Genomic DNA, 13,083 nt, shown 5'->3' with positions numbered 1-13,083 from the left:
GTGGGAGGTAATAGAATCATGAGGGCAGGTCTTTCCCTGCTGTTAGTTACTGCAATAGTGAATAAGTCTCATGAGATCTGATGGTTTTAAAAAGAAGAGTTTCCCTGCACAAGTTCTCTTCTTTTGTCTGCTGCCATGTGAGATGTGCCTTTCACCTTCCACTATGATTGTGAGGCCTCCCCAACCATGTGGAACTGTAAGTCCATTAAACCTCTTTCTTTTGTAAATCGCCCAGTCTTTGGTATGTCTTTATCAGCAGCATGAAAGTGGACTAATGCATTTGCCATGAAATATCTTGCTTTTATTATTATTTTCATGTCACTCTAGTATATCAACTTTTGAAACAAAAGACATTCTATTTATAGTATTCGGATTTTAGTAGTGGCATTTCCATTTGCAAATATAGTAATTCTCTATTGCTGAAAATGTCAAATCCTAGAAAACGTAGCATTTCTACACATGATGTTAACATCATTCTCAAACAGTTGTTGGCTGAAGATTCAATTGATGAATCCGATTTTTCTGAAAGAGACGATTCTGATGATTCAGACTATTCTGATGTTAGTTCCATTTAGAAATAACTCCAAGAACAGTTTTCATATTTAATTTTTCACATAGAAAATCAGTCAGATTTGCTTCAGCCTCAAAGAGCATGTTTATGTAAAATTAAATGAGCACTGGCAGTGAGCTGCACTTATTTTTCTAAATGGGAATAGTCAGGGAAGCTCACCAGAGCTTCAACATTCAGAATTTTTGAGGGGCTCCATTATGGAGGCATCACTGATCCATTGCCCATATGGAACCCAGTCTTCAGGTCAGATGATACACGACCCAAAGCCTCTAAGTCATGTGGTTGGTCTTTCTGGCATGGGTAGCCTCTACAGTAAAACTGTTGGACATAGGCAGTTTTCCTAAACAAAGACACTTTTATCAGATGTGATAGGTTATTTCCCAGAATCTGAGGCCACAGGCCAGAACTCTCTTTAGGAAAGGCCAAATTCTTTACTATACAATATTTCACATTTCACATTATATTTTCTATATAAGTTTTATTTGGATGAGAGGTGGTAGGCAAAGGAAAAGACAAATGATAATTAAGTCTCTGTCACACTACTCAAATCATCAGGAATAGGTGATGAGTTTTAAGTAGTGCAGATACCAGTTTTCTTCAGTTTAGCCCTATAGAACCTTTCCATTTTCTACTTAGTGTCTTTCCTTTAAATTTCTTCTCACCATTCCTTTATGGAAAGAGAGAATAAAAATAGTGTGAGCTTTCTTGTGAGCTCTGTAAAGATAAAACAACAAAGAGGAAATATGTAAAGGATAGGCTCTGTGACCGTGATCTTTTTCTAATCTCTTGAATAGTAATTGGATAGGCTGGAAACAGCTGTAGACAGCTGTAGCTGCATCCCTAACAGAGATTTGTTTCTGAACTGAGCCTTTATGATAAAAATCCCTAATGATAAAAAATAACTATGAAAATCCCCTAAATGGCTCACAAAGTCAGAATACATAAAGTTATGCTTATACTCTAGATCTTTAGTTCTTATGCACACTTGAATGTGAGACTTCTGAACTAATTTAAATGTTAGAGCTAAAGAAGAGTTTGTGTGCAGATATCTGAGAATTTAAACAATTCTGATAAATCCAGTGGGCAACTCAGTCTTTATTGTAACCATTCAGCAGCATTTAACACAATTTAACATCCTCCTTCTTAAAACTTGAAACACTTTCTTCATTTGATATTTGTGAAATTACAGAGCTCTTTGATTTTCCTTTGCTGGATTCTTCCTGACCTCTAGATGTTAATGTACCTGAGATGTGTTCCCTTCTTTATCTGCCTTTATTCCTGAGGTTATCCAATCCACTCCCTTCACTGTTATATGGCATCACAACGCTGATGGCTTCCAAATATCCATATCCAGCCCTGATTTTTTTGATTTTCATATTCGTATATCTGACTTCTTATTCAACATATCTATTAAAATATTCAACATGCATTTCAGACTTATTTTCTACCTCCAAAAGCTACTCCTATTGCATACCTCTTCATCTCACTAAATGGCACATGGATTCTTACAGTTGTTCAGGTTGTCCTTTGATTCTTTATCTCTCACATTTTACACACAATTCCTCAGGAAACTCTGTTGCCTCTCCCTTCAAAAGGTAACCTAAATCTATCCAATTCTCAGCATCTCTACTACAACCATTCTAGTCCACAATAGATGCTGTAATTGGTTGTTCTACATGCTTCTGTTTTTGCCTTCCTACAATCTAGTCTCCAGTTGGCAGCTGTAGAAATCTTCTAAAAATTTGTGCCAGAACTTGTTGCTTCCCTGAACAAAATCTTTAATAAGTTTCCTTACTCAAATAGAATAAAATCCAAAACCATTTCTATAAGTCTATAAAGTCCTGCATGATCTGGCCCTTTGCTACCTCCTGCCTCCACTGAGTCAGCAGATGGTAAAAGACTGTTTTGAAAGAATGGAGAAAGCACTTGGCCAATAACCTTGGAGTTTGGTAAATGGCAGTCTCAAAGTCAAGTACCTGGCTCTTTCCTAAAAGTATTTAAAGACAAGAGACTGACTGAGGATACCTTTGATGACAGAGTAAGGAGATAAGAACTGTCATGTTTTCCCAACAGCTAGTGGACATGATCATACATGGATGGGTATATTCATTTTCTAGGCCTGCCATAACAAAGTATCAAAAACTGAGTGACTTACACAACAGAAATTCATTTTTTCATAGTTCTGAAGACCAGAAATCCAAGATCAAGGTCATGGCAGGGCTGGTTCCTTCTGAGGACTGTGAGAGAGAATCTGTTCCGTGCCTTTCTCCTACCATCTAGTAGTTTGCTGGCCATCTTTGCTGTTCTTTGGATTGTAGATTCATCACCCAGATTTTTGCCTTTATCTTCACTTGACACTTTCCCTGTGTGCTTGTCTCTGCATCAAAAGTTTTCCCTTTTATAGGAACACAAGTCATATTGGATTCAGTCTCACCTTAATGACGTTATTTTAACTTGATTACCTCTGTAATGACATTAGTTCCAAATAAGGTCACATTCGGAGGTAGTAGGGGTTAGGAAAGACTTCACTGTATCTTTTGTGAAAGATAAAATTAAACCCACAACACTGAAGTACAATTATTTTTGAAAAAGAAGAGAATCAAATCTAATAGAAAGAAAGGAGAAGCAAACCAGCCAGCAGAATGAGGTTGTGTGAAGTACGCCACCAGAAGAGGAGATCCATGGGAATTGTGAGATGCTGACTGGGACATTCATCCCACGTAATGTCAGTGTTTGAGTTCCTGCATTTTGGATGAATCTCCAAAATTATACTAAAGTGCCTAATGGCAGCACCAGTATTTGGGCATTTGCTACAGAGAGGACAACAATTCCAATTTATAATAGCCTTTTTCTCCCATCTCTGAGCCGACCCCGAAGGACCACACAGTAATAGGATGAGTGTAGGACCAGGGGAAGTAAAAGGTAGAGGAACTGAGACAAAACAGATCATGGGCCAGGCCCAGTGGCTTACACCTGTTATCCCAGCACTTTGGGAGGCCAAGGTAGAAGCATCGCTTGAGCCCAGGAGTTCAAGATCAGCCTGGGCAACATAGGGAGATACAGTCTCTACAAAAATAAAAAGAATAATTAGCTGGATATGGTGGCACATGCCTGTATATGGTGGCACAGGCCTGTGGTCCCAGCTACTTCAGAGGCTGAGGTGGGAGGATCGTTTGGGCCCTGGAAGACAAGGCTGCAGTGAGCCCTGATTGTGCCACTGCACCCCAGCCTGGGCAACAGAGGGAAACCCTATCTCAATAAAAGAAAAGACAAGAGAGATGATGTCCCCTTCTTTCCAGCATACTTGTGGGTCAGACCTATGCTGGAAAAGGGACACTTCAAAGTAATGGAAAGTTTCCAATCCAGCTCATGTAAAGAGCCTGGAGCTTGGATGTTTGTCATGCTCATCTTCACAAGAAAAAGCTGAGCAAACTGAAAATCAACAAGTATTCTTAGATCTGTAAGAGAATTAATGTCACAAGGCAAACTACTGCCCTCTAAACTAGACAGACCAGTAGTGTATTAGACCATTCTTGCATTGCTATAAAGAAATACTTGAGACTGGGTAATTTATAAAGAAAAGAGGGTTAATCAGCTCACGGTTATGCAGGCTTTACAGGAAGCATAGTGCTAGCATCTGGTTGACTTCTAGAGAGGCTTCAGGAAGCTTACAATCATGGCAGATGGTGAAATGGGGAGCAGGCACATCACATGGCAAAAGCAGCAGCAATAGAGAGAGGTGATGGAAGGTGATACACACTGTTAAATGACCAGATGTCATGAGAACTCACTATCACAAGGACAGCACCAAGCCATGAAGGACCTGCCCCCATGATCCAAACATACCCCATGAAGTCCTACCCCCAGGATTGCAGATTATAATTCAACATGAGATAAGGGCAGGGGCAAATATCCAAACTATGTCATTCTGCCCCTGGTCCCTCCCAGATCTCATGTGCTTCTTACTTAGCAGAATACAATCATGCCTTCCCAACAGTGCCCCCCAAATCTTATTTAAACATTAACTCAAAAGCCTCAAGTCTTGGCGGGCACGGTGGCTTATGCCTATAATCCCAGTATTTTGAGAGGCCAAGGCAGGTGTATCACTTAAGGTCAGGAGTTCAAGACAAGCCTGGCCAACATGGTGAAAACCCATCTCTACTAAAAATACAAAAATTAGCTGAGTATGGTGGTGTATGCCGTGATCCCAGCTACTTGGAAGGCTAAGGCAGGAGAATCACTTGAAGCCTAGAAACAGGTTACAGTGAGCGGAGATCATGCCACTGAACTCCAGCTACCCCACCCCCCCCACAAAAAAGTCTCCAGTCTCATCTGAGACAATTCCCTCCCACCTATGAGCCTGTTAAATAAAAAGCAAGTGAGTTACTTCCAAGATATAATCGAGGTATTGGGTAATATTCCTACTCCAAAAGGGAGAAATCAGCCCAAAGAAAGGGGCTATAGGCCACATGCAAGTTCAAACCCAGCAGGCAGTCATTAAATCTTAAAGTTCCAAAATAGTCTTCTTTAACTCCATCTCCTGCATCTTGGGCAGCTCCTCCCCTGTGGCTTTGCAGGGTTCAGTCCTCAGGGCTGCTCTCATGGTTTGGAGTTGAATGCCTGCAGCTTATCCAAGTGCAAGGTGCAAGCTAACAGTGGATCTACCATTCTGGGGTCTGGAAGAGGGTGACCCCTTTCTCATGGCTTTATTAGTCAGTCTCTGCTTAGGAACTCTGTGTGGGAGCTCCAACCCCACATTACTCGTTGGCACTGCCCTAGTAGAGGTTCCCTGTGAGGGCTCTGCTCCTGAAGTAGGCTTCTGCCTGGGCACCCAGGCTTTCTCTTACATCTGAAATGTAGGTGGAAGCTGCCAAGTGTTCTTCGCTGTTGCATTCTGTGCACCTATAAGCTTAACATCACATGGAAGACAGCAAGGATTATGGCTTGCATTCTCCAAAGTGGCAGCCAGAGCTGTACCTAGGCCCTTTTGAGCTGAGACTGGAGCAGGCGTGGCTGGGATGCAGGGAATGGTGTCCCAAGGCTGTGCAGGGCAGCAGGGTCCTGGCCCTGGCCCATGAAACCATTAGGTTCTCATAGGCCTCAGGGCCTGTGATAAATGGGGCTGCCAGGAAGGTCTCTGAAATGCCTTCAAGGCCTTTTCTCCATTGTCTTTGATATTAGCACTTGGCTTCCTTTTAATAATACAAATATATATCTAGCAAATTGTTGCTCAACAGCCTGCTTGAATTCCTCTCCTAAGAAAGCTTTTTCTTTCTCTGCCACATGGCGAGCCTGCAAATTTTTCAAAATCTTATGCTCTGCTTTTCTGTTAAAATATAAATTCCAACTTATTTCTTTGCTTTCACATCTGAGCTAGACTATTAAAAGCAGCCACACCACTTCTTGAACACTTTGCTACTTAGAAATTTCTTCTGCCAGATACCCTAAATTATCACTCTTTAGTTCAAACCTCCACTGATCCTTAGGGTGTGAACACAACGCATCCAAGCTCTTTGCTAAGTTATAACACATGTGACCTTTGCTGCAGTTCCTGATAAGTTCCTCATTTCCATCTGAGACCTCGCTAGCCTGGACTTCACTGTCCATATCACTGTCAGCATTTTGGTCACAACCATTTAACTGGTCTCTAAAAAGTGTTAAACTTTCTATCTTTCTGTCTTCTTTGAGCCTTCCAAATTCTTCCAACCTCTGCTTATTACCCAGTTCCAAAGTTGCTACCACATTTCAGGTATCTTTATGACAATTCCCTGGACTCCTCAGTACCCATTTTCTGTATTAGAGCATTCTTGCATTGCTATAAAGAAATAACTGAGACTGGGTAATTTATTTTTTTTAAAAAAAGAGAAGTTTAATTGGTTCATGGTTCTGCAGGCTTTATAGGAAGCATGGTGCCAGCATCTGCTCAGCTTTGAGGGAGGCTTCAGGAAGCTTACAATCATGGTAGAAGGCAAAGAGGGAGCAGGCATATCACCTGGCAAAAGCAGCAGCAAGCAAGGGGTGGGGGAGAGGCCACATAGTTTTAAATGACCAGATCTCATAAGAACTTACATCACAAAGACAGCACTAAGCCACGAGGGATCCACCCCCATGATCCAAACTGGTTCCAACAGGACCCACCTCCAGCATTGGGAATTACAACTCAACATGAAACTTGGGTGGGGACAAATATCCAAACTACATCAGGTAGATACAGAGAACTACAACTTACTAGAAGCAAAAGCCAGGATATTGAGCAAATATCTGTAGGGACACTTTAAAATGTAATTGACAAATTACTGGAGGCTCACAGTGGACTAGGTTCAGAGTTAAAAACTCTAAGCCATCTAGTATTTGTGAGTTTTCTCTCTAAGCACCCTACTAGATTCTCACTATAAGGATCAGAGAATAGTCTCTGATGGTGGGAAGGAAAAATAACTATTTAAAAATATACCCAGAGCTCTCTGTTTTTCTTGACAAGGTATGCTTTTAAGGGAAATTATTTTATCAGAGCCTCATTGGGGGCTTATCAGAGGCTTCCCAACATGGAGGAACGGAAATACTCAATTCCAGCTCTTTCTAACCTTCAAAGTAGGATGGGTGGCGGGGGTGGCGTGGACAACATGCAAGGACAGAAGGCAATTGTCTGCCCTTGAAGAAGCAGAGGGGTGGAAACTAAGAAATCATAAAAAAGACATTCTAGAGATAAAAAAAAAAAAAAAAAAAAAAAAAAACAGAAATGAAGAATGCTTTTGATAGGCTCATAAGTAGACTGGACACTACCAAGAGAATAATCTCTGATTTTGAAGTTATATCAATAGAAACTTCTGAAACTCAAATGCAAAGAGAAAAAATAAGTAAAAAGATGGAACAGAATATTGAAGAATTGTGGGACAATTACTAATACAACAAGTGTGGCTGGGCACTGTATCTCACACCTATAATCACAGCACTTTGGGAGACCAAGGCAGGCACTTGAACCCCGGAGATGGAAGTTGCAGTGAGCTGAGATCGCACCATTGCACTCTAGTCCAGGCAATAGTGCAAGACTCCGACTCAAAAAAATACGAAAAAAAGTGTAATCTATGCATAATAGGAATACCAAAAGGAGAAGAAACTGAAACAGTAACAGAGAAACTATTTGAAGTAATAATGGCTGAGAATTTTCCAAAATTAATGACAGATACAAACCTGCAAATTCAGGAATCGCAGAGCACATCAAACAGGATAAATACCAAAAAATGTAGACATGGGCGTATCATATTCAAAGTTCAGGAAATCAAAGACAAAAATATTTTTGAAAGAAGCCAGAGGAAGGAAACTCACCTTACCTATAGAGGAAAAAGCATAAGAATTACATTGAATTTATCTTCAGAAACCATGCAAGAAGATGGCACAGTGAAATATTTAAAGTTTTAAAAGAAAAATCTACGAACCTAGAGTTCCGTATCCAGTGAAGTTATCCTTTAAAAGTGGAGAAATAAAGACATTCTCAGACAAAAATTAATTGAGGAAATTTGTCACCAAAAGACCTACCTTGCAAGAAATGTTAAAAGAAGTTTTTCAGAGAAATGGAAAGACACAAGTCAGAAATTCAGATCTACGTGGAAAAAGGAAAGGAGTTAGAGAAGAACAAATCAAGAAAAAGTAAAATCTTTTATTTTTCTTTTCTTAATCTAACAGATAACAGTCTATTCAAAATAATAATACTGGCAACAATGTATTTAGATTATAGCTTATTGTTAAGTAAAATGAATCACAGCAATGTTATAAGTTATGGGAGGGGGGAATTTGAAATACTATTATAAGGTATTTACACTACCTATGAAACAATATGGTTTTATTTAAAAGTGGACTTGGATTAATTGTGAATGTATATTGCAAATTTTAGGGCCACCACTATAAAAAGTTAAAAAAAAAGAAGCCTAATTTTCATGCTAAGAGAGAATTGAAACTGGAATGATATAAAATTCTCATTTAAATTATAGAAGGCATAAAAGAGTAGAAGACAAAGAAAGAGACATAGGGAAGGAGAGGGAAGGAAAAAGCAGAGAGGGAGGATGGAAGGGAGAGAGAAAAGAAAAGAAAGAAAGGAAAGAAGGAAGGAATGGACCAACGTAGGTAATGACTAGAAAACAGTTAACACGATTTAGATCATTTTAAACTTTTAAATAACTGAAAATGAAACATTCTAAGACAGCCTAATGTGACCACGAAAGCATTAATGCATACCTAGGGTTTAATTCTGGGATAGGGAATAAGATCTGACAAAGCAAGTTTGGAGTGTCCTTGTAGCAAGTTAGGCTTTCTATATAGCTAGTCCCCCATTCAAGTGCTGCATATTCAATATATGAGTTACATCCAAATATATATATTAGAGAAACTAAAATTCAAAACATTACATGAAATAATTATGTAAACGTCATGTTTTCAAGATTGGAATGGTATTTTTATACGATTGGATAATTGGAATATCAAGACAGTAGTTTTTCAGTTCCTTCTGGGTACCTCTTTTCTTCCGATATTATTCATGTGTCCCTTCATTGTATGTCGCAAGTCTGAGCTTACCTATTCCTAGGTCTCTACAAATTTCCATAATTACAAAATTACCCTTACTCTTATTAATTCTAATCCCCTTGTAAACTTTAATATCTGTATTTTTGATGAACTAATTATTCCAAAATATCCTCAGAAACTTATTCCACCTCCCAGTATGTATTGCAATAATATATTAGATGTTGAATATGGTCAAATAGCTTTTAAGATACCATGTTCTTGTAATGAGCCTTCTTCTTAAACACACACACCCCACACTACGTTGCTGTAATAAATCAGCAGTAAATAGAACTACTTGATGGGTCCTAAGAGTCCTTCTATCTAATCCCTGAATGTCAGGGTAGTCTTGGAGACCCTCTACACCGTTACTCATTCTCAAGAGAAAAGACAAAGAGTGAAGACTGACAACAAGGTAATCCAAAGTTTGTATCATCAGACAGGACTTTAAAGAGTTATTACAACTATGCTCAGTGACTTAAAGAAAAGTATGTTCATACTGGATAAAAATAGAGTAAATCTCAGCAGAGACATAAAAACTATAATTAAAAAAACAAATGGAAATTCTGTTAAAATATCTGAAATTGAAAAAAATCCACTGGATGGGATTAACAGCAGAGTGGAGATTGCAGAGGAAAGAATAAGTGAGCTTAGGGATAAATCAAAAAATATTATACCTATGCACATCATAGTCAAACTTCCCAGAAGCAACAATAAAGAGAAAATCTTGAAAGCAGCCAGAATAAAATGACAGATTCACATAGAGGAACAGTGACACAAATGATCACTATCTTTCTAGAATCGGTGAAGGCCAGAAGAGAGTGGACCATCTTTAAAGTGCTGAAAAAAAGGCAGTCTATCCAGACTTCTGTGTCTGATAAAATATCCTTCAAGAATAAGGAAATAAACATTTCCAGGTAAGAGAATAATTACAGAATTCATCATGAGCATATCTGTACTACAAGAAATTTTAATGAAAAAGCAAATAATATCACATGGAAATTCAGAATTTTAGGAAGTAGGGGCATACAAAATTAAAAACATCTCAGTACATATTAAAGATTATTTTTCCTCTTAATTCGTTTAAAATACATACAACAGTTTAAAACAAAACATTGTCTGTTGGGGTTTATTATGTCTCTTGATAGAATGCATATGAAAGCTATATCATAAAATGCAGGGTAGGATGAGTAATAAATGGACCTATACAACCTATAAAATTTTTAGTATGTATGTTTTAATACGTAGAGCAAGCACTAAAAAAATGCAAAGACATATAGCTAAAAAGCCAATAGATAAACCAAATTCTATAAGAATGTTCTTAGCGGCCTTATTCATAATAACACCAAACTCTAAATAGCCCAGGTGTCCAACAAATAGGGCATAGATAAACAAATTTTGGTACCTTCCTGCAATAGAATACCACTTAGCAATAGAAAAAACAAACCAACAGAATGGGTGAATTTCAAAACATTATGCTGAATGAAGACTTACACAAAAAAGCACACATTGTATCATTTCATTTATATGAAGTTCTAGAACAGCCAAAACTAATTGATGGTGGAAAAGTAGAGCAAAAACACCAAGATTAGAGTGTGCCTAACGTATTCAAGGAGCTTTGAGGAGGCCGGTGGAGCTGGAGCATAGAAAGCAGAAAAGAGTAGTGGAAGAGCTCATCATAGAGGAAAGAGGGATTGGTCAAAGAGAAGGACCAGATCTTGTGGGTCATTGTTAAGACTTTTTACTCTGAATGAAATGGGATCTTTTGTGGGGCTTTGAATAGAGGAGAGACATGATCTGATTACATTTTTCAGGGATCGTATAGCTGCTCCAAGAATGGACTGTAAGGGGTCAGTATAGGAAAAGGGAGACAATTAGGAGACTATTACATTTATCTGCATGAATGATGAAGATGGCTTGAATATATATAGAGCTCAGAATGGTGCCTTGTACTCAGTAAATTTTATCTGCTAATGTTATTTAAATTCCAAATAATCAGGTTAGTTTTTAGTCACTGAATGTTTAAAACTATTCAGATATTATATTTTTAATTTTCAAGAAATATTTATTTTATGATTGCTTATTTTCCATGCTAGAATGCTACTTTGTGTTTGCAATATTTTCACAAATTTATCTTTTCTTTTGTTTCCTGAACTATCTCTTTCTTCCAAAGTTGGTTTTTCTGTTTATTGTTAAACTTTTCTTTCATTTTCTTGGTTTTCTGCAAGTGTCTGGTAATCCTAGGTTTTCTGCTCACATTTTTATAAAATGGGTATGTTGATTAGTTTATTCATACTTAGAATGTTTTTGCTTCTGATACTTTATTATAAAAATTTACAAGCATACAGGAAGTTAAAAGAATAGTGCAGTGAACACATGTATCTCTATCACCTAGATGCTACTGCCAACATTTCGTGATATACTTGCTTTATCACTTATCCATCTATCTATTCATCCCTCTTTCTAGCCATTAATTTGTCTTTTTAAAAATACGTTTCAAAGTAAGTCATGACTGGCTTTTCCTGTTGTTGTATAGGTGGAGGTGTATTTTCTGAACAGGAGGAAAAACATGGGTCTTGGTCAGCAGATCAGGCTTTTCAGTAGTCACAATTCCCTTCAGGATATAGGCGTGGAAAATAGACAGGCAAGCTGTGGTCTCCCATGTCCAACAGAAGAATTTTATTTTTGGGAAGGACAGTGTCCCTCCTCGTGTACCTTTCCTCCTCTCATCTGCCTCCCGCCTTTATATCATTTTCAAAGGCATTGTGTAACCTCAAGGTAGTCTGCAACATTTCTGTCTTACATCATGTATTTGTAAAGAGGTTAAAATTTAGCAGTTTGTAATAGAACACCCCAAATAACAGCAGCTTAAACAAGATAGGAGTTATTTCTTATGAGCGTAAGTACTCCAGACTAGTTTTATGGCTCGACAATCATCAATGGCCCAGATTTCTACTTTTTTGTTGTTCTGTCAAACTTAGTATGTGCCATCAACATATGGCTCAGAGTGACTGCTCCAGCTCCAGCCGATAGGCTCACATTCCAGTCAGAAGGAAGAGGAAAATTTTCCTTTAAGAATTTCTCAGAAGTTGTTAACACCACTTTTGTTTACATCTTAGTGGTCACTTGCTTCACAATGGAGATAAATTCTGAGAAGTGCACAATTAGGTAATTTTGTCATTGTATGAACATCATATAGTTATGCAAACCTAGAGGGTATAGTCTACTACACACCTAGGCTATGTGGTACAGCCTATTACTCATAGGCTACAAGTCTACGCAGCATGCGACTGTACTGAATACTATAGGCAATTGTAACACAATGGTATTTGTGTAACTAAAGACATCTAAACATAGAGAAAGTTCGGTAAAAATAAGGCATTATAATCTTACGGGACCATTGTTGTGTATGTATTTTGTTGGTCACTGAAATATCATTATGTGGTACATGACTATACTTAGATATACAATCACACTTAGCTACCATGCTACTAAGTACTGGGAATTGCGATTGATTCTGGGTGACCATGTGCTTCATAACAATGAGAATGGATGTTGAGGGTACAATGCTGGCAACTGTCAGCAAACTCTGCTTTTCCTCCCTGCAGTCCTGGGTCTACTGTGGACCCAGTTCAACTGCAGTGACCCATTGACTTCATTCCTGTTGTTATTCTGAAGACTTTCTGGCACATCACCAGCTACCTGCATGAAGAAAAACCTTCTCAAGCCTTTTTTTCCCCCATTTGGCTTCAGTGATAACCAATTCAGCTTGTAGACGTTATTACCTAAGGTAAAACATCTTTTGCTGCCGTTGCTTTTGGTGTTTTAGACATGAAGTCTTTGCCCATGCCTATGTCCTGAATGGTACTACCTAGGTTTTCCTCTAGGGTTTTTATGGCATTAGGTCTAACATTTAAGTCTCTAATCCATCTTGAATTAATTTTCGTATAAGGAGTAAGGAA

The sequence above is a fragment of the Mandrillus leucophaeus genome, unplaced genomic scaffold, assembly GCF_000951045.1.
Source record: "Mandrillus leucophaeus isolate KB7577 unplaced genomic scaffold, Mleu.le_1.0 Scaffold353, whole genome shotgun sequence".
In the NCBI taxonomy this organism is placed as follows: Eukaryota; Metazoa; Chordata; class Mammalia; order Primates; family Cercopithecidae; genus Mandrillus; species Mandrillus leucophaeus.
Note: the sequence above shows the minus strand (reverse complement) of the source record.